Source organism: Hetaerina americana, unplaced genomic scaffold, assembly GCF_022747635.1.
Source record: "Hetaerina americana unplaced genomic scaffold, ioHetAmer1.1.p SCAF_36, whole genome shotgun sequence".
Classification (NCBI taxonomy): domain Eukaryota; kingdom Metazoa; phylum Arthropoda; class Insecta; order Odonata; family Calopterygidae; genus Hetaerina; species Hetaerina americana.
Genome location: NW_027286941.1, coordinates 1,063,819 through 1,087,053, shown reverse-complemented (window position 1 = coordinate 1,087,053; position 23,235 = coordinate 1,063,819). Strand labels below are relative to the sequence as shown.

Here is a 23,235-nt window from a genome sequence, read left to right as displayed (position 1 = left end):
GTTTTGATGTCTAATGAGGAATGAGCATTATTTCCTATCAGTTGAAATTATGCATTAAGATGCTAAAATTTAACGCGTTATTAGCTAGTTTATATTTCAATCCGTCTTCACACATTCAATATCACTTAAAGAGGTTTAAATATTTGTAAACTCTTTTTTCTCACTTAAGGTTGCAATAACAAGTTTGGCGCGCCTGTTGATCATTTTTCGTGGGTCAGATTCTCAGCCGTAGACAGTACGCTGGAAAAATATAGTTTCTTACGGTTAATTCTCGATTGAGAGTGGTCTTTTTCTCCGTCCTTGTTATGATAGGTTGTGTCAAAGTTAGATAAAAGTGGAGGGAGAATGAAAATTTAGATGCTATAATGCGTATGCAACATAGCATTCTAATAGGAAGAGGTTGGATGAATTGCATGTTATCTCCTCTTTGGTTTCCCGAGTATATTTGATATCATAAACGCCGGCTGGCGCTGAAAACGTCCCATATACATACGAGTACGCTATTCGAACTCTTTACATATCCCATCCGCTGTAGTGCTTTACGTATCCACTCGATCTCCACATCCCGAAAAGAGTTTTCCATTCTATTTGAAACGATTTCGTTTAACCAATCACAAGAGATTTTCCTCCGAGCGATATAAATGAAATGATTCCTATGGTTCAATATATTCCACATAGGATTTGTCCGTAGTTACAAAAATACATAAGAACCTTTTGCGAAGCACTTGAGCTCCAATGCACTGAGACGAGGATACCTTTGCAACAATTTCAGAATGTAAAAATCACTCACCTTGACCGGGATGACTTCGGATGACTTGATGGGTGAATGATTTTTACAATCTGAAATTGTTGCACTGAAATGCATATTAGCGGATGAATCCGTTAAAAGTTACTGTAGCGGCATTTCCCGTAGTTTCTTGGAAGGGGATATTGTTCCTTGTGTTTTGGTGCCTAAACACTCTGTGCGCGTAAAGAAATTTATTAGAAAAGGAAATTTATAATTGTAAAGAACTCATTATTTAAGAGATAATTTATTTTTTTATGCTTTCAACAGAAGTGAGATTATTAAAATATAGTTTATTTTATTGCCTAGATTTTTTGCGTCATTATAAGTACATTATATTATAGGTACAGTATATTTGTGACATTGAAAATTAATTAGAGATATTGTGAAATTAATTTTTCATTTATGTAATGCTTGCATTTAACTCGAAAAATGTGTACCACTCATTTCATTATTACCACTGTGTCACATACTACTATGCCATTCTTTAACTTTATTATTTCCAGTTTTCGAACAATGATATATAAATTTGTTATAACGCGATAGTTTCTCGTGAATTACAAAGTGAATCAAAATTATGCACATATTCCACAAATTATCCACTGACACGATTTACTCTATTTTCAATACTGATAAAGTTTTGATATAATTCTTTTCTCTCTATTTTCTCTTTTCTCATGGAAAAATCATTGTTTTAAGGAGTAGTTAATTTGACATACAAGTGTAATGATAACACATACATAAAGACATCTAATTTTTCGTAATCATACAAATAGCAACTAGATTACCCTGATTAAAGAATATGTTGGATATGTTGTTGGCATCCCGCACAAGTAGTAACATTGAACACTGAAGCGAAATAACAAAATGAATTCTCTGCGGTACCGCACTTGGAGATTAAATAATGATGACACCAAAGCTAGTGCATATTTTTTACTCAACTTCTAACTGAAAAGTCCAAATTATAAGAAATTCTCAGCTTTTACTTCAATTCCTCTAGGAATACAGAAATAAGCCGATAGGGAACAATTAAATGTGGAAACATTGCGCATTATTTGACGGGTAATGCAAATTGACTGATAACAGTTTTAATGCAAAATTCTTATTTATTTATTTCTTGAACCAGTTTTCTATTCAATTATCATAATCATGATTTTGACAGTAACTGGTTGCTAGTAATTCAAAAGATCTTTCCTGGTTATCAACTTTATGTTTACTACCAATACATATACCTCGATTGGAGAGTGCGGATTTAATTATTAATAGATAAAGAACTTATCATTCAGGAACAGTATGAATTTTACAACAATACTTCTAAAGAAATGCATTTCCCTCATTTACGGGTAGAAAATAGCATACTTTCCTCCTTCTTACAACTAAACATTTCATTAAATTGGAATATACATAATTTTCATTAATGCAAAAGAATTTTGAAGGATCGCACTTTCTTGGTAGTTTTAATAATATAAATACATAATCTTGGTTACGTTTACGTAAAAGTCGTGTTTTAGTTAATTCGTGACAGCGGTTTTCATTTAATGTAAAACTAAAGTGCATTCCTTAACTTTACGCCAGTCATCGCTAATGATTGCCTACCAAGGAGCGCCATCATCGACGACTCTTCGTCCTTGACAAGGGAGGCCGGAATCTAATTCGCTTCAGCACAAGGGAACATTTTTTGCATTTGTGTTTATGTCCTTCTTGTTTATCCCTTTTTTATGATATGGTATCGCCATTTAAATGGTATTCCAATTTTTATAACGTATGCATGCGGAAATTATATCATGAGCTGATTAATTGATAACTAAAGATGTTACAAACCTCATTCAAATATATTAAAGTGCACAACTGTCTCAGTATCTTACGTCAGCTAATTGTAAACTGTGGAGTTTCAGACCCTATACTGTTACTGTCAAGTGTCGATCATGTCATTCGGTTTGTTATTACAATCAAATGACAACGGAATTATTCCTGAGTGTCTTTGGCGCAGGGTATTTTAAATTCCGATTGCTACCACAATTAGTGTAATAAACATGTCAGGGCTAACATATGCAGTATGGTAAAAATGTCGTAATGTTAAATCAATATCGCTGAAAAACACGAAATTATTCATTTTTCCTCTGCTACTAAATCATCGGAGAACGCTTCGCGCAAAAATAAAGCATGCAACTCGGGGAGGGCACCGTTGCGCCGATATACTTAAGCGGCAGCTTGTATTACTCGCGCACAATGTGCTCGCGAAGGATCATTAATTCACTCCGCGAGCTTTTGCGGGAGAGCTAGTGTTCCAGGCGAGGCAATAAATTCTCTTCGTGCTGTGGTTTCCGAGAATTAAAGGTGGCCAAATATGAGAGTGCCGTAATGCGAGAATAGACCCATCCTTCGAAGCGCAGTCTTCCTTCTCCCTTCGTACTCCTTCGGTCCCCCGCGTGCGTCCTGGCCTGCCTACTCTCCCCCCACACACCCCGCCCCGCCTCTCCTCCTTGGTAGACGCGCGCCGTGATATATGGCGGGGCTCTCGAATCTCCTCCATCCCCTCCACTTCACGTCGGGGCGCACGACCCCCGGGGGGGAGGGGGGGGAGTGTCGGAGGGAGACTCTTGGCTCCCAGAGGGACACGGGGTGGGGACACAGTGTAAGTCAGCTGGCCCTCGCGCCCGAACATATTAACTTTGGCTCGAAACCACCATGGACCGTCTCTTCAATCGCATTTAAGTGATGACTGACTTGAGCCAAGTCCCCCTGGAGGGGATCGTCCGAATGACTCTTGTGTTTGGAGAGGTGTTTTGGTGCTTTTTTTTGTGACTTGGCATTCGTAAAGGTTTGGCTCGCGGTGTCCTCTCCTCTCCTCCCTTTCATCGTTCCCTACGTGCGTGCCCTATTCAGTGACCACGTCCCATTGGTGTGCTTGGGGGAGATCAAAATAAATCTAACGGACTGAAAAATATTAAACAGGCACGTCTTGGCGCGTGATTGCCTACTTGTGTGACTTGAATGATTCAGAAGGGATTCACTCACGTGAGAAACTTCGTTACTGGGGATTATTTCAGGTGATTTATGCTCAAATAATCACGGGTAAATATTTGAAAGCCTTTAAGGGCAGGAATGTCATTCCTGCGGGTGAATCAAAATCTGATTGCGACAACCCATCCGGTGATTCTTGAAGTTTCACAGCTGTAGTAGCAGTTTTGTTCTGGAACCCTCATCGGCTGAGGTCGTTCGTATCTCACGGGAAATTCAACGGCCACAGTTACATCACGACTCCACATCCATGGCGAATGCGACCTTATAGCTATCCGACATGCTGCCTTCCAAATAGATTATCAAGATTAGATATGCCGTGTTAGGCTAGTTTTGTATATTTTTGTTTTATGGTTAACTACACGCACTGAATAGAGCCATATTTTAATCGTTACCGTTTCTTTTTCATAAATATTCATTCATATAAAAACGAAATCAATTAGCATGATCAATTCACGAAATATTCATTTCGTGAAATGATCATGCTAGTTAAATTTATGATGAGGAATGAACAATACGATGTATTTTTCGCATACTTGTATTTAAGGTACCGCGCGTAAACACCGTAAATAAAAGCGTATGGAAAATACCTTGTACGTTATTCTTTAATTCTTAGGATATTTTTCTGTGTGTTCATGCCTGATACCAGTGATCTATTAAACATATGGCAACGATTTTAGAGTTAGGAATAAATTAAATATGCAAAAATTTAAATAGGATTGCATACATGTTTAAAGCCATAATACACATTTTATTTTGCGTAAAAACTTGGGAACATGAAAATACTCACGGAAACAAACGAATCTCATCTCGCTGTTATAATTTTCTCACTGTTCACTTTTAATTAATATTTTTACTGTTTTATTTGGTGTTGAATATTAAGTCTTGATTAAAAGAGCGTTCATTCTTATTTCGGTTCACATTCGCGCACTAATCGGAGCTAAACGAATTTTAAAAAGTGAATGTGTGTGTGTAGTTTGTCTGTTCTTCGACCACCGCGGCGCCGTGTAAATCGAGCAAAGCCCTAACCGAATTTTAATTTGCGATTGTGTGAACCTATTCTGCAATACATCAGAATTAGGTGAATAGGATGATAGTTCATCCATTTTTCAACACCTTAGCCTGTTATTATTTGAAATATGTTACATAATGGAAGCCAATATTATTATTAGGTGTTCATGGACGGGGAAAGGATAATAATTCTTTCGATTTTTAATAATCGTATAGATGTGTGACAAAATTTTCAAAAGGAAAATTTTATTTAGTCATTTGTCATCCAAATTGTTTTAGTTCTTGTCTCAAAAATTTGAATGGGGTTGTGAGTACTCCATTTAACTATTTTACCGAACAAGAACCCTTGTGTGCTGCATCTTCAAAAATTGCAGCTTATCAAAATAAAGGTCATCATACTTGCCTCGAGTGAATGGCTATTAAAATACTTGCTATATTAATATTAAGTAAACTTTTGACCTCCTAAAAATTCGCCAAGCTATAAAACATTTTTCATCATTACGGTATCTAAATTTATAGTAGGAGAAGATTTTCATCTCCTAAAAATCCGCAAAGCCATAAAGAAAATTTTAATTTTTTCCTTACGGTATCTTAAAGGTTTATTTCATCGTCACTCATTGTAGTTATTTCTACTAAGGAAAGAATTTAGAACAATAGGATCTGATTTCAGCTTTTATCCTTTTTCTTTAGTCATGCGTAAAGTTTAACTGTTGCGATAGCGGCTCTCCAAACTCATTTTGTCATTAAAAAAATATTTAGCCTGAGTCCGGAGGCAAAAATAGAATAAATACCATTCTATAGACGCGGAAATAAGACAAATTAAAATCTCAAAAATGTAGGTGGCGTGTTTTTGCGCGACAAATTAAAATTAAACCATCAAACTCACCGTCAGCTACCCTCTTTGTGTGTTTATGTCCTTGTCGCCTTGGTAACTGGGACCATAGCATGAGGCCTCCGTGAAACGACCATGCGAGTCGCGTGAGCATGAAAATCGCGACCTAGAGAGGGCGTCGCTCGTGGGCGACCGATTATGGCTCTCCCCCCGGTCGGCCCGGTTACAATCCCGGCGATACTTCCGCCGCGCACTTTGAATTCCCATCTGCCCATCCATCTCTACCGCCTACGGGAGGATGGGGATCAGGATTCCACGGTAACACGGCCCAACTTCGGGCAGTTTCCGTCATCGTCCAATCCCCGGGACCCATCCCTCCACCTTCCCCGCTCTTTACTTTGGAAGCAGCTTTATCCTCTGGAAGCCAGCAAGGGGAGTAAACTGCAATGGGGTGCGAATGGAAAGCGGGAAGAGTATCAACCCTGAAGCACCTGCGTCAGAGAAAGGAAAACCAATGCGTGGAACCAGGATGAAACTCCAAAATTCTTCCTCTACCACGTTTCTTATCGTTCTTCTTCTTATCACATGCACGCTTAGTACTTTCTAAGACGAGTACCTTAAAATATAGGATGATCGTCACTGAATTTTAGTTTTTTAGCAAAATAATCTAAAATTAGCCCATCAAAATTATCGATGCTGTAACAGCACTTATATGTTATAAAAATCAGGAATCAGTATCTTTATGCATGGTATAATAATTTCATATGTTCCATTTATATTATTCACGTGAATTATTCAAACTGTTTTACATAGATGGATAAATTTGCAATCCTATTAAGACTCCAATACCCATTACTCATTAAAGTAATTACATTAGAGCAGAAGTAACGGTGGGCTATATCATATTTTAATAGTCTTATTAATTTTTACTTGCTCGTCAGAAATTTGAAATGCATTCAAGTAAAATTACTGATCGATAATTACGAAGGGGTATTTATGGAACTACTACCTTGATCAAAAATTTCCCGGAATTTATTCAGAAAATTAAAAATACAAGTTTATTCATCTAAATCTATATTGTCCCCTTCAAAGTAATCCCCATCGACTGCAACACACTTATGCCAGCGCTTGATCCAATCCTCGAAACATTTTTTATATTCGGTTTTCGGTATGTCCATCAGTGCTTCCTGCGATTTTTCCATTACTTCCTCTCGGCTGCTAAAACGCGTTCCCCGTAATGGTTTTTTAACTCGATTGAACAGAAAGAAGTCACAGGGAGCCAAATCAGGTGAATTCGGTGGCTGTTGGATGGTATTTGTTGCATTTTTCGTCAAAAAATTACGAATAATGATAGCACTGTGCGACGGTGCGTTATCATGGTGCAAAATCCACGAGTTTTCTGCCCACATTTCTGGTCTCTTTCGGCGAATTGCTTCACGCAAACGTCTCATAACGCCCAAATAATACTCTTTGTTTACTGTCTGGCCTTCTGGCAAAAATTCATGATGCACTACACCGTTGTAATCCATGAAAACCGTCAGCATTGCCTTCTTTTTTGACTGAAAACGACGTGGTTTTTTTTGGTCTCGGCTCATTTGGTGAACGCCATTCACTTGCCTGATGTCTGGATTGCGTGTCGTACTCATAAACCCACGTCTCGTCTCCAGTAATGATCCTTTTGATGAATGTGGGATCGGATTCAGCCTCGCAAATCATGTCTTTTGCGACGTCAACACGGTCTCTTTTTTGCATGAAATTGAGGTCTTTTGGAACCAACTTTGCTGCTACACGACGGAAACCCAAATCATTAACCACAATGTCTTGGGCGGATCCATAGGCAATGTTCAAGTCCTCCGCTATTTCTCTGATGGTTAATTTGCGGTTATTGACCAACATTTCTTTCACTTTATCAATTTTTTCACCGACTTTCGATGTCGATGGTCTGCCACTGCGTTCATCATCTTCGATTGACTCACGACCACTTCTGAACCGCTCGTGCCACTGGTAAACGACCGTTTCTTTTAGAGAATCGTTGCCGAAACACTTTTCCAACATTTCCAACGTCCGTGCGCCACTAAATCCGTCTTTTACGCAAAATTTAATACAAGTTCGTTGTTGCAAATTTAAATCCATTTCTGAAATTGTAAAAAATCGCCAACACACACAGAGTTAGATGTACTCTTGGCTACGTAACTTTTGCAAATGTCAAGTGATGACACTAAGATTTAAAGGGAATATCAACCACAGATGTACCAATTTAACAAAAAAAACAGAACTCAAATCGGAACGATGGGAGCGCCACACGGTGGTTATTCCGGGAACTTTTTGATCAAGGTAGTATATACAAAGAGTGGCATATAATAAAAAAGGATAGTTGCTTTTGAGAGAAAATGAGATTAATATTACGAAATGTAGTTAGCAATACTATACTCGTATATGAGCTGTCAAAATTGGCTCTTAGAGTGAGCGCAGTAAAAAAAGTTTTGTTTTAAAAGTATATCACCCTATTATAATTTAATTTATTAAAAAATAGTTGATATCCTGCGCATCAGCACAAGTCACCCTGGTATCTATATTTCCATCGGTGCCGCACCCTCATCCGATTCGTCAATCTTTTTAATCCCATGCGTCCATTTATCCCGATTGTTGAATAGATATTCAGTGTCTTGCATCGTTTAGGCAACCAGGGAAGCTATTTGCAGTCGTTCTTATAGGAATCAGGTACTGAAAATGAGATATCTGCGTTTTCTTCAGTCTCTCAAATACGATGATATAGGAATTCATATCGGAGCAGAGTAACATTGTCTATTACAATGTTTTCTTCCTATGGGTGTCGCATGTAAAGACGGTCATTGTTTTCAGATTTCACACCTAATGGCATCTAGCGCGGTGTTAACAGAGAAATTGGGCAACAATAGATGCCATTTCAGTCGAAACCGTTCGAGCGTAAGCATCTGTAATGGACGTACATTCCTTCAGGGAACCTTCGGCTTTCGTTTCAGTTTAATCGTATCTGTCGCCATTCAAATGCTTGCCATTGTGTATGAAGAAATTAAAAAGTGGCAATGGATGTACCGCCTCGTGTTAAGGGCCTCATAATGTCGACGGCACCGAAAGTATGGATTTGCTCTTAGACGCGCGTGTCGATGCAGAGGTCCGCCATTCTTCCCGTCACCCTCATCCTACCGCCATATCCAGAATCAGATGAACATTCTCAATCATCCGAACCATATCTAGATTAATATTGAAGGTTTTATAAGATCGAATAGTCCCGCATCCGCCCGAGACAACCTTTCCGGTGGTCAATGCAAATGAGGGCTCCCTTCCGCGTTGAACGGTTTAATTAAATCGATTTACTCCGCCGGCCGCCCGCGCCACCCAAGTAGGGAAAGGCAGTGGAAGCCCGTCGGCGCATTAGCAATTCGTCCAGGGGAGGCGTTTTGGCGACCGGAGGTGGGGAGGCGATGTTTTGATGGGATGGGGAGTCGCGTTTCGGGGAGGGGGGAGGAGTGGCAGGGTGTGCACGGAAAGGGTGCGTTCCAGAAATCGTCCCACGCGAGACGTCACTCACTCGTTACCGTGGAGACGTTATGGCAGGTTCGTATCCGGGAAAATAGAGAGAAATAACACGGTGGAGCATCGAAGGCTACTTGCTCACGGGCCACGGTAAATCACCTCCTACCACTAACCACCCCCCCTACGACTCCCCTTCCCTCCCTCCCTCGGAGTCTTGTAAAAGCCCGAGTTTACATGTCTCGCCCCCACGCACGGGTGGCTCTCCGTGTTCCCACGTGTTCACAAGAACACACTCAAAGAGGACGGTGCTTCAGTGTGATCCCCATGGGCGTGCCTGCTCTCTCTCACTCACTCTCTTTCTCTCTCTTGCTCTCGCCCGGCCAACGTCATCAGATTCCCCCCTACTCCCTAAATGTTCGTGTCGCCCAAAAAGTAGAGAAGAACGAAACACATCAAGTACAGAAGTTGAACAATGAGTCACTGAATCAATTTTCAAATGAAGTTCTCCCACAAATTAAACCAAACAAAACTTTTAAGGGTCACAAGTACCGAAAAAGTTTAAAGGAAAAAAATGAATCGGTGTCGAGTCTTAATTTCGAGATTTGATGTTTCACATTCTCCTTTCCTCTGCCACTAATTACATATAATGCTATGACAGGCATGCAATTATTTAAATTTAATATGCGTGATTAATTATCCATATATAATATTTGCTCGTTGAACAGTAGTGAAGATTTCCATGTTAAATTAGGTGAAATAGTCAGTTTTTCTGTCATACTTAATTACTTACAATGATATCAGTGTCAACTCATAGATAATAAGATGCACAAATGGTTGTAACTAAGTTATGAAACTTTAGTATATAACATAAAGCCCCAGTTAAATGAATAATGAGAAGTTAAAGGTTTTATTACTGAATTAATTTCATGTTCTCTGTTATAATAGAAAATGTCAATCTTACGACAAAAACTACTATTACGTGAGTCGACTCATGGTAATGAGTGAAGAAAGTTTAATGCTATAGCATAATAATTTTACATTTACATATAAGCTTGAATATTATGATTGTTAAATGGTAATCATTCCTCCTAATCTTTATGCTCACTAGACTTGATCGAATACAAACAATTCCACACATTTGAATGCTTTCAATGCAATATTCATTGGGTAGTATAAATTTTTAGTCCACAATTTTCCGTGACGCAATGAAACACATGCAAATCGTATTACAATCTCCTATTTATCCGAAATATCTCTCATCATCAAAAACTCTTTTATACTATGGACTGGGGGAGGACTCAATCCATGGATAGTTTCTTCAGCGATATTCTTAAAATCAAACGAAAGATGCGATATTTATTGCCTCATTTCTCATTTCATATTCTCATTTCGCTGGGATTCAAGAGCTCTTACGGTCGTTTGGCCGATGGTCAATAATCGATGGTATCTCCTGAAAATCCTCGGTCGATGCAAAAATGAACAGGTGTTTGAGGTGAAAATCAAATTTTTCTATCAAACTAGCAAATATCCATTCATGATGAAGATGTCAAGCGAGCAAAGTAAAACTCTATTAACGAAGTTTTCAAAGTTTTCCGGAAAAGAGGCCACCAAAAATGACGGGAGGCGATAAGGACAGGTCGGCGGATAGTCAAAAGTGGACGGTCAAGTCATCTCGTGGGTAGAGGGATGAGAGGGGCGCTCCTGTGTTTCTCTCTCCCCTCCATGGGCGCTTCAACTATCGCCTTGAAAGAATCCAGATCCAATCCACCTGACGTAAACCCTTTTTGACCTCATGCGGGACGGACTTCCCGCGCCGTGGAAAGCGATTCGCTGGCTTGTATATACTATATATTGCTGTCCAATTTATATAATATATATATATATATATATATATATATATATATATATATATATATATATATATGTATGCATTGATTTATTTATATTTATTCGTATTGTGTTGCCTCATTTCTTGGGATGAGGCAAATAACCTACACAGCTGTGGTGCTTCCCCACAAGAAAATTATTCTTGAGAAAAGTAATGCCATCTCGTCCCAAAGAGTGGTGAAATAATTACAGGGATCCTTATAATTGTTTCACCACTTTTATTCACGTGCTAGGATGGGTTTTCACTTCCCAATACGTAATTGGGGGGTCGACATCAAAACACTCTCTGCTCTCGTGTCAACTAATTAAAGCGTCTTAAACTTTAAACGTTTCTCTCGCGTTAATTTTCCCAAGCGACTGAAAATAGAACCGAATCGCATCCTGGCACGTTTATCGCCAAGTGTACGAGCACAATTACCAACGCAGCCCTATAATGGAATTAAACAGGTCAATTAATCCCCAAGGCATGTCGTAATCGGATTGCTCCACATTTGTCTTCAGACGTAATGCAGGACATAATAACCTTCGTTGAAATCCTACGCCATAACACATCCTCGATAGACCTGCTCTGCATCAGACCACCAGTTCCCAATTTGGCCTGTTTCAGGTACCCCCGCGTGAGGGCGGCACTCTAGGGTGGTGGGGGAGGGGTTCTTGTGGCCGAAATGCAGTGGGAGAAGTGGAGAGCAGGGATCGTTCTCTCCCTTGATTTACACCGAGACATCGGTCGAACTCTTCTTCTCTTAGTCGAGAATGAAATGATTCAAGAGAGAAAGAGATTCAGAACCATTAGAAAAATAATCGATTCTATATAATCTTTCGGATCGGATTAATGGGTTTCTTATGAATGACTTTTTTGGACTTAATTTATCATTTGTATCGTGTTGATATAAGTTTTACTGTAAATCAAAACTCCAGACTTCTTAATAGAATCAATATTGATGATATTCATCAGATTGCAAAATTGCGGAGAATTATTTATCTCCCGGTTATGTCGTTTCGTTCGGTTCGAATTGATACTTCTTGGTTTCAAATCTGACAAGGAGATTCAGTTGACACAGTAAGTTTAGTTTTTTTATTCCTCGATGACTGAGGTCATTTGCAAAGAGTTTCAGTGTTAACTTTGGAATTCCTATTTTTTTGCTAACCTCGAGCTCGGGTTTAATTCTTCACTTTAAATTAATGTACTAATGTTTCTATGATTCTGCTTCACTTTAAACATTAGTTAAGATGCGAATGAACTGTTTATCGTTGGGGTATTCAGTTAAATAAATTAATTAGAGGATTTCTTTCAGGTGAAATATAAATTCATGTGAGCTACGCTTGTTAAAACTTAACAATTATAATGAATATTCATATGATTATTTTTCTAAACTTGACTCACAAATTTAACTGATCTCGCGCTCAGTTAAAAAATAAGAAGAAAAACAACGAGGGTGGGAATATTTAATTAGTGATAGACGTATGGCCAAGTACGTATGGTCTCTTTCGTGTATTTGCAATCACTAATTGGTGCTGTAATTTGAAATAAGAACTAACAAAAAGCTGAAACCAAAGAAACGGGTGTGGTAACGAAAGCCACTGGACTCTTCTTTCATATTTTTTATTGCCTGCCTTCGCATGTAATCGTAGTGAAGAGATTCTCAAAGATAATTTTCTTTTCGAATTCACCCGTGAAGAAAAAAAAGAGCATTGCGAACATTTTTCCCTTTGTGAACTCAGCTCAAATAACCTTGGCGAATTTGAACCCGAGCAAAAGCATCTGCTCAGCAATTCAGAGAGAACAATGGTTAACGTTGTGTATTTGGAACTGATTGATAATATCTTCCTCACCTTCATTCCTTCCCATTATACATCATTGAACAACCTTTCCACGCAATTTTCTTTTCAATGCTGAACTTGTTGGAATGCGATTCGGAGTAACGAAATGAACGAAGCATGAAGTCCCCTGCAGGGACTAAAGGGATTGGAGTTTGAGAATAGACCCAGTAACCATTTTGTATCCCTTAGCATCGATTAATGACGGTTTCTGCTGAATGCAAAATATGCTTTCATCACTCACTCTCTGTTCTGCCGGAGTTTAACCCTCGACCACATAGTTTATGCTCCCTAAAAAAATTTCCAATTAAACGGCCTTTTCCTCCGCCTGCTTTTCTGCCATACACGCTTCTATTATTTTGCAACAAGGTCTATTTGTTGTAAAATCAATGATTAAAGCCATTATAATAAATTTCTTTGCTTAAAATCATTCAAGTGCTTATATTATCTCACAATTAATAAGTGATTATGTTCACAGTCAATAGGGTGTGCATCGAATTGATAAGATGGCTGAAACGTCCTCTGCTGAAATGACCCTTTATCACGCAATGTTCGGTTGAGGGCAATTTGTACTCCTTACCAATTTTATACTCCATTGACTTTTCATTGCAAACGTTGACTTATTTTTATACTAAACTAAACCATAGAAAAATGCCTAACTCAGTTAAAGATTTTATAAGCCCTAAAAATTCATTTGGCTGGAAAAAGAACATTCAAACCTAGCTTTTGTGGTGTTACTTATCTATAAATCCGTTTTAGCAATAAATTTCGTCATCATGTGCCATATTTTACGAATACATTGTTCACCATGTTGTTAAACACCGCGTCTTTTTATTATTATATACATTTTTTACTGAAGGTGTTTCGTATTGTGAGGTGCGTGATCACCTCTCATTCGAAGGTCGCTTGTCACGCTCCCCTTCGTGAATTCACGCTTAAGTAATGCCGCTCAGTTAAAATATTTGATTAAAATTTTGATTAATTGTACCTTTTTCCATTCAAGTTTCATTTGCGAATAAATTAATCTTGTCTATCAAAAAATGTGGATATCGTTTTGGAATCAGAACTGTTCTTCGTGATTTTCACTTGGCAATTTGAGTTTCGTGAAGGCTTAAAGATATATTCGCTTTAAAAAACTTCCTTTTGATTCAAGTGTGATTTACAACCAAATTACTCACTTGCTAAACGGATGTGTTATCAATTATTCCGCGATGACGTCTTTCACAGTGAATCAACGAAAAACTGACCGGAGGACTTGAGTTCCGAATGCACTTCAGTGGTTACTTTCCGTTGGAAATATATTATCATTTGTTCAGCAATGGCTTCCTTGAGAAAACTCTGTGTATTTCACACAGGCTTATTTCGTTGTAAAGTCTAGTCGGGAATTTTGGGCTGGCGTACGTCATGCCATATGTGAGAGTTGGCGGTGGAAATGTTCAATTCTTGTTTTCGTGCCAATCCAGGTTGTCTTAGCCAGAAAATCTCATGCTTGCGCTAACGATATTTTATGATTTTACTTCACATCGTTTATCGAGATTGTATTAATGATTTCTCTAGATTTACTCACATCACTTCTTTTCTTGCTCTCTCTCTCTGTTTTAACTCGTTGGCTACAAAGCTGCCGCGGCTCTTACGCTTCCAATCCAACGCCTCCCCGTGGAAGGTCCCTACATCCCCCGGTCCTCGTGCCCACGACTCCCTCGTGCTCTCTCTCACGAAGGCCCCTCGTAGGGGCGGATCTTGCAGTCTTTCATCTTCGCCGCACCTCCGACTCGAGAGAGGGATTCTTTTTTTATCCCGATTCACGCCACATCCGCATAAAAGGGCATAAACCGACCCGATCCGCAGCTCGCGCATTGCAAGAGAGCATCAAGGGTGCGGGTCGAATAAAATGTGGCCTTGCTCCGCCTCCAAGCCACCCTCATCATTCCTCCCCGCCTTTTCTACCGCTCCCGAACCCATCGTCCCTTCCCGAAGAACACCCTCCTCTATCCCATACCTCCTCCTCCCCATCACTCCTCTGCCCTCGCCACCCCCTTCCTCCTCCTCCCATCGTCCCCTCCCCATCAACGGGCTTTGAACAGAGTCGCAACACACTCACTCCCGCTCGCTTCATCATCCCTATCTTATTTCTCGGGTGGAAACGGGGGGGTAAGGCGGCAGGAAGGAGGGCGCGGGAAGGAGTGGTTGACGGGGTGAGGAGTTGTGTTGGTGGGGGGGAAGATGTTAGCGAGGCGGAGGAAGGTGGGGCAAGAGGGGGTGGGAAGTGTCCCGTAATGAGGAGCGGTGAGAGAAGAAGCGATAAACAATTTCGTACCTCCCTGTTGTTTGATTGGAAAAAAAACCCCGAGCCGGTTGCTGCTTCCCTGAGCCTGACAGGCGAGAGCGGCGAATTGAGAGCCGTAGTTCCCAGATTGGGGTCCACCGCTCCATTGTGCCACACTTTCATTCTCTCGCTCCACCCTCGGCTTTCTTCCTCCTCGCGCCCGCCCTTTTGTTGTTTCGGCGCGAGGAAAGCGATTCGTTTAAGTGCTGAAGTGGAGAAGGGGGATGGAGGGGGTTTTGGCGCTTGGGGCGATGGGGAGGGAGAACCTGCTATCATCCTCCCCAACTTCCCCCCCCACCCTTCCTCCCGCCCCTTCGAAAAGGAACCCCGTGAGACAAAAGTTCTACGAGTGAGAGGTCACCCTCAACAATGTCGTCGGCGACGGGACGAGGCGAAGAGGACGAGCGCAAAAGTGCACGCACACATACACACGCACACTCGACGGGCATTTTTGGGTCCGTCTGTCATTATTCGCGTTGCGGTGGCTGTACACACGGGAGTGATTGTTTCTCTCCGTGGTTGGCAGAAAGGGGAACATAAACCGAGTTTTTCAATCGATGCCTCCTTTTAATTACAATCGCAAATTATCCGATTCGTGGCACATTCTTGCGAGTAACAATAGATGGGGGCTCGTATAACAGGGGTTATAATATAATACACGTCTGATCGTGGTGGAAATGAGAACGCGGTATGAACTTTCATTTCCATCAAAGCTTAGACGTTGCCGTTATGCATAATCGGATCATTTTAATTACTTAATTTAATGGCTAGTGGCTAAGATAACAAATGATCTTTTCGGTCTCGTTGGTTAATTCTTCTCGCGGTTCTTTTCGTTCGCCTTTCGCGTAGTCTTTTCCATGAATCGACGAACCTATTTTACATGAATTCGCATATGCATGAGTGCATGCCGGTAGTCGTACGGGGATAGAGAAAGCACATTTAACTTTGATAATGGGCCTCCGTAATGTGAGAGTCCGATACTCAATTAATTCACGTCCGCCCCAGTTCACTCTCCTCCGTTGCCTTTTTCGCTTTAAACAGGCACAAATAAGGTGACCATCAGAACATCCGATATTCCTGCGGCCACAAGCCAGTTGGAGAAAATTTCCGTGAACAGTTACGACGTGATGCCGAATCATCGTCAAAGAAATTTCGTTTTCGTCTGAGCGCCGCCGGCATGTGGGCACTTGAAACCTGTGCATGCGATCCAAAGTAAACACTGACCATTTACCTTTTTATACCGAAAGAAAATCTTTGCGGCAGGAGTTTAATTGAAGAATATTCATGAATTATTTCCTTTTTAAGTATATATTAATCTTTTCTAAGTTTTGCTTTGCCTATTTTGTTCCCCGAAAGATTCATTTAAAGTAGAGGAAAATCGATACAACCGGTCTTAATCTTCCAATGATACTGACTAGGAATTAGTACAAAACATAGAAATTTCGTAATATGGATTACTACTCGTATTTCAATTTCACTCCAATATCGTTGCGTAAAATTTCTCTAAGTTATTATTTATTAGATGAGCAAAGAGTTTCAGTACTTTAATCATCTTGCCAGTCACTTTACAACCAATTTAACGGAAATAAGAAAATGATTGATGATATTCCTTATAAATATCTATTATTCTGCTCAAATTATTTTTAACCAATTTAAAAAGAATTCCTTATTTTATATCCATACATTTTTTCAGCATATCGTACCACTATAATATAAGCTAACATCATGACTTGAGTTTTGCTTATAAGTGTCTTTAGTGTGGTTTTGATGAAGCAGTAATTAAAAATTCTGAGAATATCTAGCACTAATGCGTATGATAGTCATCAATAAATAAGAAATATGAAATTGAAAAATTTATGATATTATTTTTGGCTATTCTTTAATCGGTAAATTTTCACTACTTGACATCCATACAGCGTATCTACAGGTAATCTCAAATAAGAAATAAAAAAAAAATTATTTGAATTATTCTGAATACATTTTATAAGAATAAATGACATCCACGAGCAACATACTGGGACTGCTCCAAAAAGTAAGCAAAACGATCTTTCCTGGTGAAACGGACGGCTGGAGTGGGACCATTAGTGACGGGGAAAATGGTGAGAGATCATGGGAAAGCAGCGTGACCCACGTCAATTAACTCACGGCATTTACAGAGTGTAGACTGAACCTCGGTTCGAGGGTCGCATAACAAACTCACGATGCCACACTCCATGGAGCAATGATATTCCATAAAATTTTGTGTTAAACTCGGGAAATCGGGTTCGGAGACCATGACCATAGTTAAGGATTCCTATATAGATGGAGAAGTAACCCAATTGATGTTTTTCTGCTTGTACAGGATGTTCTGGGAGGGTAACGAGGAGGTTGACGATGCCCTGGACATCCATCAACAACACAGTGTGATCAAAATGTACCAAAATCAAAAACATATGCTCAATACTAATTGACCCCCAAGTGCCAGGATGTTAGCAGAGTGCAATATTTAGAAAATCACTGTGGATTGCGTTCTTACAGAAGATTTAGTTTTGAGAAAGGTGTGCCAAGATGCTCACCAAGGTGCTCTCGGAAGAAGACTGCATGTGTGACAATCTTGCGTTAGATCTCTTGACCCACAGTGAAAGTGGCCCGACTTTTTTAGAATAGGCGATTGCTGGTGACGGGACCCAAGGCGTTGAGTATGACCCCAGTACAACCCCTTGGAGTTCCATTTTGTACCACTACTTTATGTCAAAGAGGTTGTGATGATGCCTGAACGAGATTCCCGTCGATACCTTCCAGGAAGCGTACTAGAAGCGTGGCAGAGGAGCTGGGTGTTTGTTGGTATGTGGCATCGGTGTGTTGATGCACAAGGGTACTTTTTTGAAGAGTTTTAGCAATTTTTACTTTGATCATTAATTAAGTTTTCCCCCGATTCATTCTACTTATTTTTTGGGACAGCCTATGCATATAAAAATCTAGCTTTGTTGTTATCACGCACGAAAGTTTTTTCATCAAACATTAAAATACAATGGGGTTATTATATTCATAAGTATTTCACTTCTAAGATTGGTGTAGCCCTTTATTCTTCTCTATGCAGAGTTCAATCTCTCACCGTCTCAGAGCTTCTCTGGTTTCTTTCTTACATGCCGGGTCTTCCCTTCAGTTTTCCTTTTTATTATGATTCTGACGAATTCATTGTGCCTCGTGGAATGTCCAATCAATGCCGTTCTCCTTTGCCGAAGAGTTCCACATATGGTCCTTCCCTCTTTTGCTCTTCTATTTATATACCTCCTCGTTCCGCACATCGTCTGTCAATTTAGTCTTCGGCATATTCCGCCAGCAAATTCTTTCTAAGGCTTCTATTCCTCGCTGGTCCATTTTTCCAATGCTCCATGACTCTGATCCATAGAGTACCGCGCTCCATACGAACGTTATCACGAACTGCTTTCTTAATTGCTACATATTGTTCTTTTTACGTTGTAGTTGCCTCTTCATGAAAGCCCTTTTAGCTTGAGCTAATCTGCTCATGACGTTGGTCGAACTTCGCCCATCCAATTTATACTGCTGCTCACGCGCGTAGTTGAAGGAACCTGCTTGCTCTAATGAATTACTGATCGTAGCACTTTTCCACTAGATATCAAGTGGAAAATTGCTACGATCCGTTATTTATTATGCTCGACTTCCTTCACATCACGCCTGAAGCTACTCAATTTTTCTACTTGCTCTAGTTTCACTCCTCGAATTGTGATGTCTACCTTCGGCCTTTCTCTTCCAGTCCACACACAATGATTTTAGTTTTCCCCTTCTTAATGTCTCTATCATGTTCTTGAAGTACTTGGTCCATAGCATTCAGAGTTTCTTACAGATACTCTCACTTTTCTGCAACTACTGTGATGTCATCTGCATGCTAATTTCTTCGTCGTTCGCTCTTAGGATGCCCACTTCTTTTGCTTCTGGATAAACGTTGAATAGTGCTAGTGTGAGGATGAATTCTTGCACAACTCCTATCTTTATCCTGACTTCTTCAGTTTTTCATTGAATTATTGTTACCTGAGTTTTGCAGAGGTGATGGGATGTACTTCAGTCGTTATAGTCCATCCTAAATTCTCCTATTATATTGAAAATCCTGCTCCATTTGACGTCATCAAATGCTTCTCCTAATCCACGAATGCCAAATTAATAGCGTTTATTTTTTCAACTCTTGGTTCCTTGTTGTTCTTCAGATCATTAACGGCTCTGTTCAATTCGCTTTTCAGTATCTCTGGACCCGGTTCGTCTTCTTCTATCAAGATTCTTCTTGTATTAGTCACATTATAATGGTCTTGATAGAGTTCTTCATTGTACACGTATTCCTTCCATCTCTTTCAAAAGTCTTCATCTTCCATTAGTATCTTTCCATTAGCAACTCGGACGTCGTGGGATTTAGTGTTTCTCGTTCCAGAGGATGTTTTGACTAATTTATAAGCCGTTTATCTGTTTCCCTTTCTTATGTGTATTTGATTTCCTCGCATCTGCTTGGTATTCATTCTTTCCTAGCCTTCTTGCACTCTAATATGACTTGATTCCACAAGTTTTAATTAAGGGTTTCCTCGCATGTATTTCTTGCATTCTTTTATTGTCTTCTTATCTCTCTGAAGTCTCTTATTTGAGGTAATATCTTTTATCACTTTGATTTCAACGACTTACGCACGGGTTACACGTATGCTACTTTGGTTATTATATTCTTTATTTCCTTCCATCGTCCTTCTATGCTATTCTCATTATCCATTCCATTTTTCTGCCGATGGTCGCCATGAACGTTTCTCTTGATTACTTTTTTTCCTGGATTTTTTATATCCGTGCATTTTTCGTGTGCATACAAATTCCTAAGCAGGAAGAAACAGAAGTGGAGAGATAGAAATAGAATGATATTGAGGATTATTTTTTTCACGTTGACGGTAATTAGTTCTCGGGACGTTGAAGTAACAATTATGTATTTTGAAGCTTTAATAAGAAAGTTTTACCAAGAGAACCAACCACTTTTAAGGATCGCGAACGGACATTGTAAAAACCTAAGTAATTTTCACAAAACATTTCGCCTCATATTGGTTGATACGCGAGGAGAATGAATGCATACATTTGAAAAATGGAATTAGGAATGCATAGAAAAAACTGAGGCGTGAACAGTAGGATGACGGGCCTCCTGCCGATGGTCGTACTTTATATTCATATCTCTCTCCCTTTCTGCTTCTCGGCAAAGATGCTTTTCTGGATACTTGAATTACCTATTTGGATATTTGAATTGAAATTGAAAACGGATGCGAGGCTTGGGATCAAATTTCAGCGCTCCTAACGCCAATCATTTTATGAATATAACTTTATGTGGGCAGGGTTGAAAGAAGTGTCAACGTTTCATGCCTTAAACTATTAAAGAAATATGAATAGGACGTTCTACATACTAAAATAAGGAAGATTAAAAATTCATCAGTAAAGAAAGAACCATTTTTTCATGTTCTATTTCTCAGTGGATAGATTTTTCTTTCCTTTTTGGAGCGTAAACTTTGTGGTAAGACTGCAGCGTTAGGTTATTAATGGATTTAAGAAAGCGAAACCCTTAAAGAAATTCACTTTACTTATTCGTTAAGGGAATCTTTTTCGGGAAGTTTGTAAGAGGTGTTCTCTCTATAATAAATTAGAGATATTTTTTGGTTTCATAGATTCCAAGGCTCCTATTATTTGCAATAAATTAATGATAATCAGGGGCTAACGGGAACAAAGCGCAATTTCAATCATTAAATAAGCGCCTTAAAGAATTGGAATTTTGAGATATACCTGTAATAATTTGGGGACTTAAGATTTTTCTATTTTGTTTTAGAATTGGGATGAAGACAGGGAGGGAGAAAGAAACAAACAAACAAATAATTAGAGACGCATGCACAGAGGCTAATATTTTCCTAGAAATTCACTTCTTGTTTCACTTAATTAACGTGATGTCACCTAGTTTTCAGTAATCAGTTACCTTGGATATTGAAGTAACTTACCGAGAACTAGGAGATACTTTCAATTGTAATCGAAGCTATGTATCTATATTTAAGTAAAAATATTTTCCCCCGGTATGTATACTTTTTTTTTGGTTGAAATTTAATCATCAGCGTAGAAATCTCTCGGTAATTGTTTCCTTACGGTCGGGTGGAACGTTCCTCATTTCCTTGTAGGCTAGCCTTCCCTAAGGGTGAAAAAAAATTTATGGATGTGAGGTACGGAATAGTCATTTTTCAATTTTTTCGAGTTCGGCGACGATGGATTTGTGGAGGAAAAATCCCGTTTGACGCTATTCCGCCCAATTTCATTTGGGAAAAAAGGAACTCGACACCGTTTTTATTTCTGCCTTATCGTCACTTATACTCCTATGCGTGATGGACTTCATTTTTTTCCTGGCTAGATAATAACCTAAGTTTGATCCTGGATGATGGGACCCAAGATTAGCCTTCACTTCTGAATGATGGTTTTATTTTTCTTTTGAATTGTTTTTACTATCCAGAACTTCTTCAGCGACTTTTTGTTCCGCAGCACGAAATCATTGGGAAGGCCGTGGTAAAAACTTTATCCAGGAAACTGGAACGCTTTAGGAAACCAAGTGTCTCCCTGTTTTACATTCTTGAACGATAAAATGAGTAATAATATTTCAAAAGTGACTGTCTTAGGTCCAGAACTATAATTATCATTCCCGTAAAAAATATACAAAATTCCAATGCCATCACAATTGTAGCTTTAAAATTTTCAGATTTGAATATCAAATGAAGAATTTATTATGTAGGTTTTATAAAAAATCAATCTATAATTCACAGAAAATTGATAATGAATAAGTATTGATTCAATGCAATTCACGAAATTAAATGAATAATTCACAGGATTCTGATTGATTTGTTATTTTCCACGTTCAGTTACTAAATTGCGGCATCCATCCTGATAACTCCAAAAGATCTTCAGCATATTTTGAGGAAGTTTCATTTTATTAAATTTTAAAATAATTTATAATCATTGAACTTCTATTTTCTGCATCGCATTATAACAATAATTTGTTGTCAATATAAGGACTTAAAATAGCCTAAAGAATATAATTGGCAACGAAAATGAGGGTTAATTAATAATTTAGAACTGTCAAACGAACTTTTTAATTTATTCTATACGTTCAGATGACAAAGTTACTAGGTTTAATTGTGATTTGGGAAATTGAGTCAGCTTTTTTTTAATATCTAAGACGAGTTCTTAGATAATACCATGTTTTTTTATTTTCCATGTAGTTCCAAAGTTGAATTGAATACAGCTCTAGGACAAACAGATTGCATTGGTGGGAGTGGAGGCTAGAGAAGAACTGAAGAAGAGGTTAAACTGAAAGTATTGCGAAACTCTTGGCTCATCTTTATTCATGTGAAAACTCAATCATGACAATTTTAATGGAATGAATGTGGCCAAGTTTAATAACCTTTTGCAAACACTCGTTTAGAAATAGCGCGGATAAGAAATACGTCTAAGTTGCTTAAAGGGCATCTATCGGAAGCATCCCCAGTAAACTGGAGTTATGCGGTAAATTTTATCCAATTCATTTCGGAGTGACATAATGTGATACATAACATACATGAAGGCTCATAGCGCTAAAAAGTTATCGGTTCTGTTAATCGTATTTGCAGTGGCGGTATATAAATGTCCGTTCCAGATTTAACGAATGTGTTATAACCGTTTTAAGCCACTCACTACTTATTTACTACCTACTACATTGTGCCCTCGGAAAAATGGAAGGTACTACACGTCCGCATAAAATTCCCTCTTTCCATTTATATCTTTTTCTCTCTGCTCACTTAGCCGCCACACTTCGGCGTAAATGTCCTCGATGAGAGCATAAAATGTGATCTTAACGAACTATGAATTTCATCGACGGGCATAGCTCTGTTGAAATGGAGAACGAGGCATTATGTTCAACTCGTCCGAATCCTTTCATGCAACTAATCCACTCATTTCATCTTCGAAAGGGAATATTTTTTGAGGAATAAATCCAATTGTTTCCTTTAAAGTGATCTC

General features: G+C 39.1%; 1 protein-coding gene across 1 annotated transcript in view; it reads left to right on the top strand.

The window, feature by feature from the left end:
- Window positions 1-23,235, top strand: part of LOC139691467 (monocarboxylate transporter 2-like) — a 235,567-nt gene that overhangs the window by 1,048 nt on the left and 211,284 nt on the right. The gene's annotated exons all lie outside the window — the stretch shown is intronic.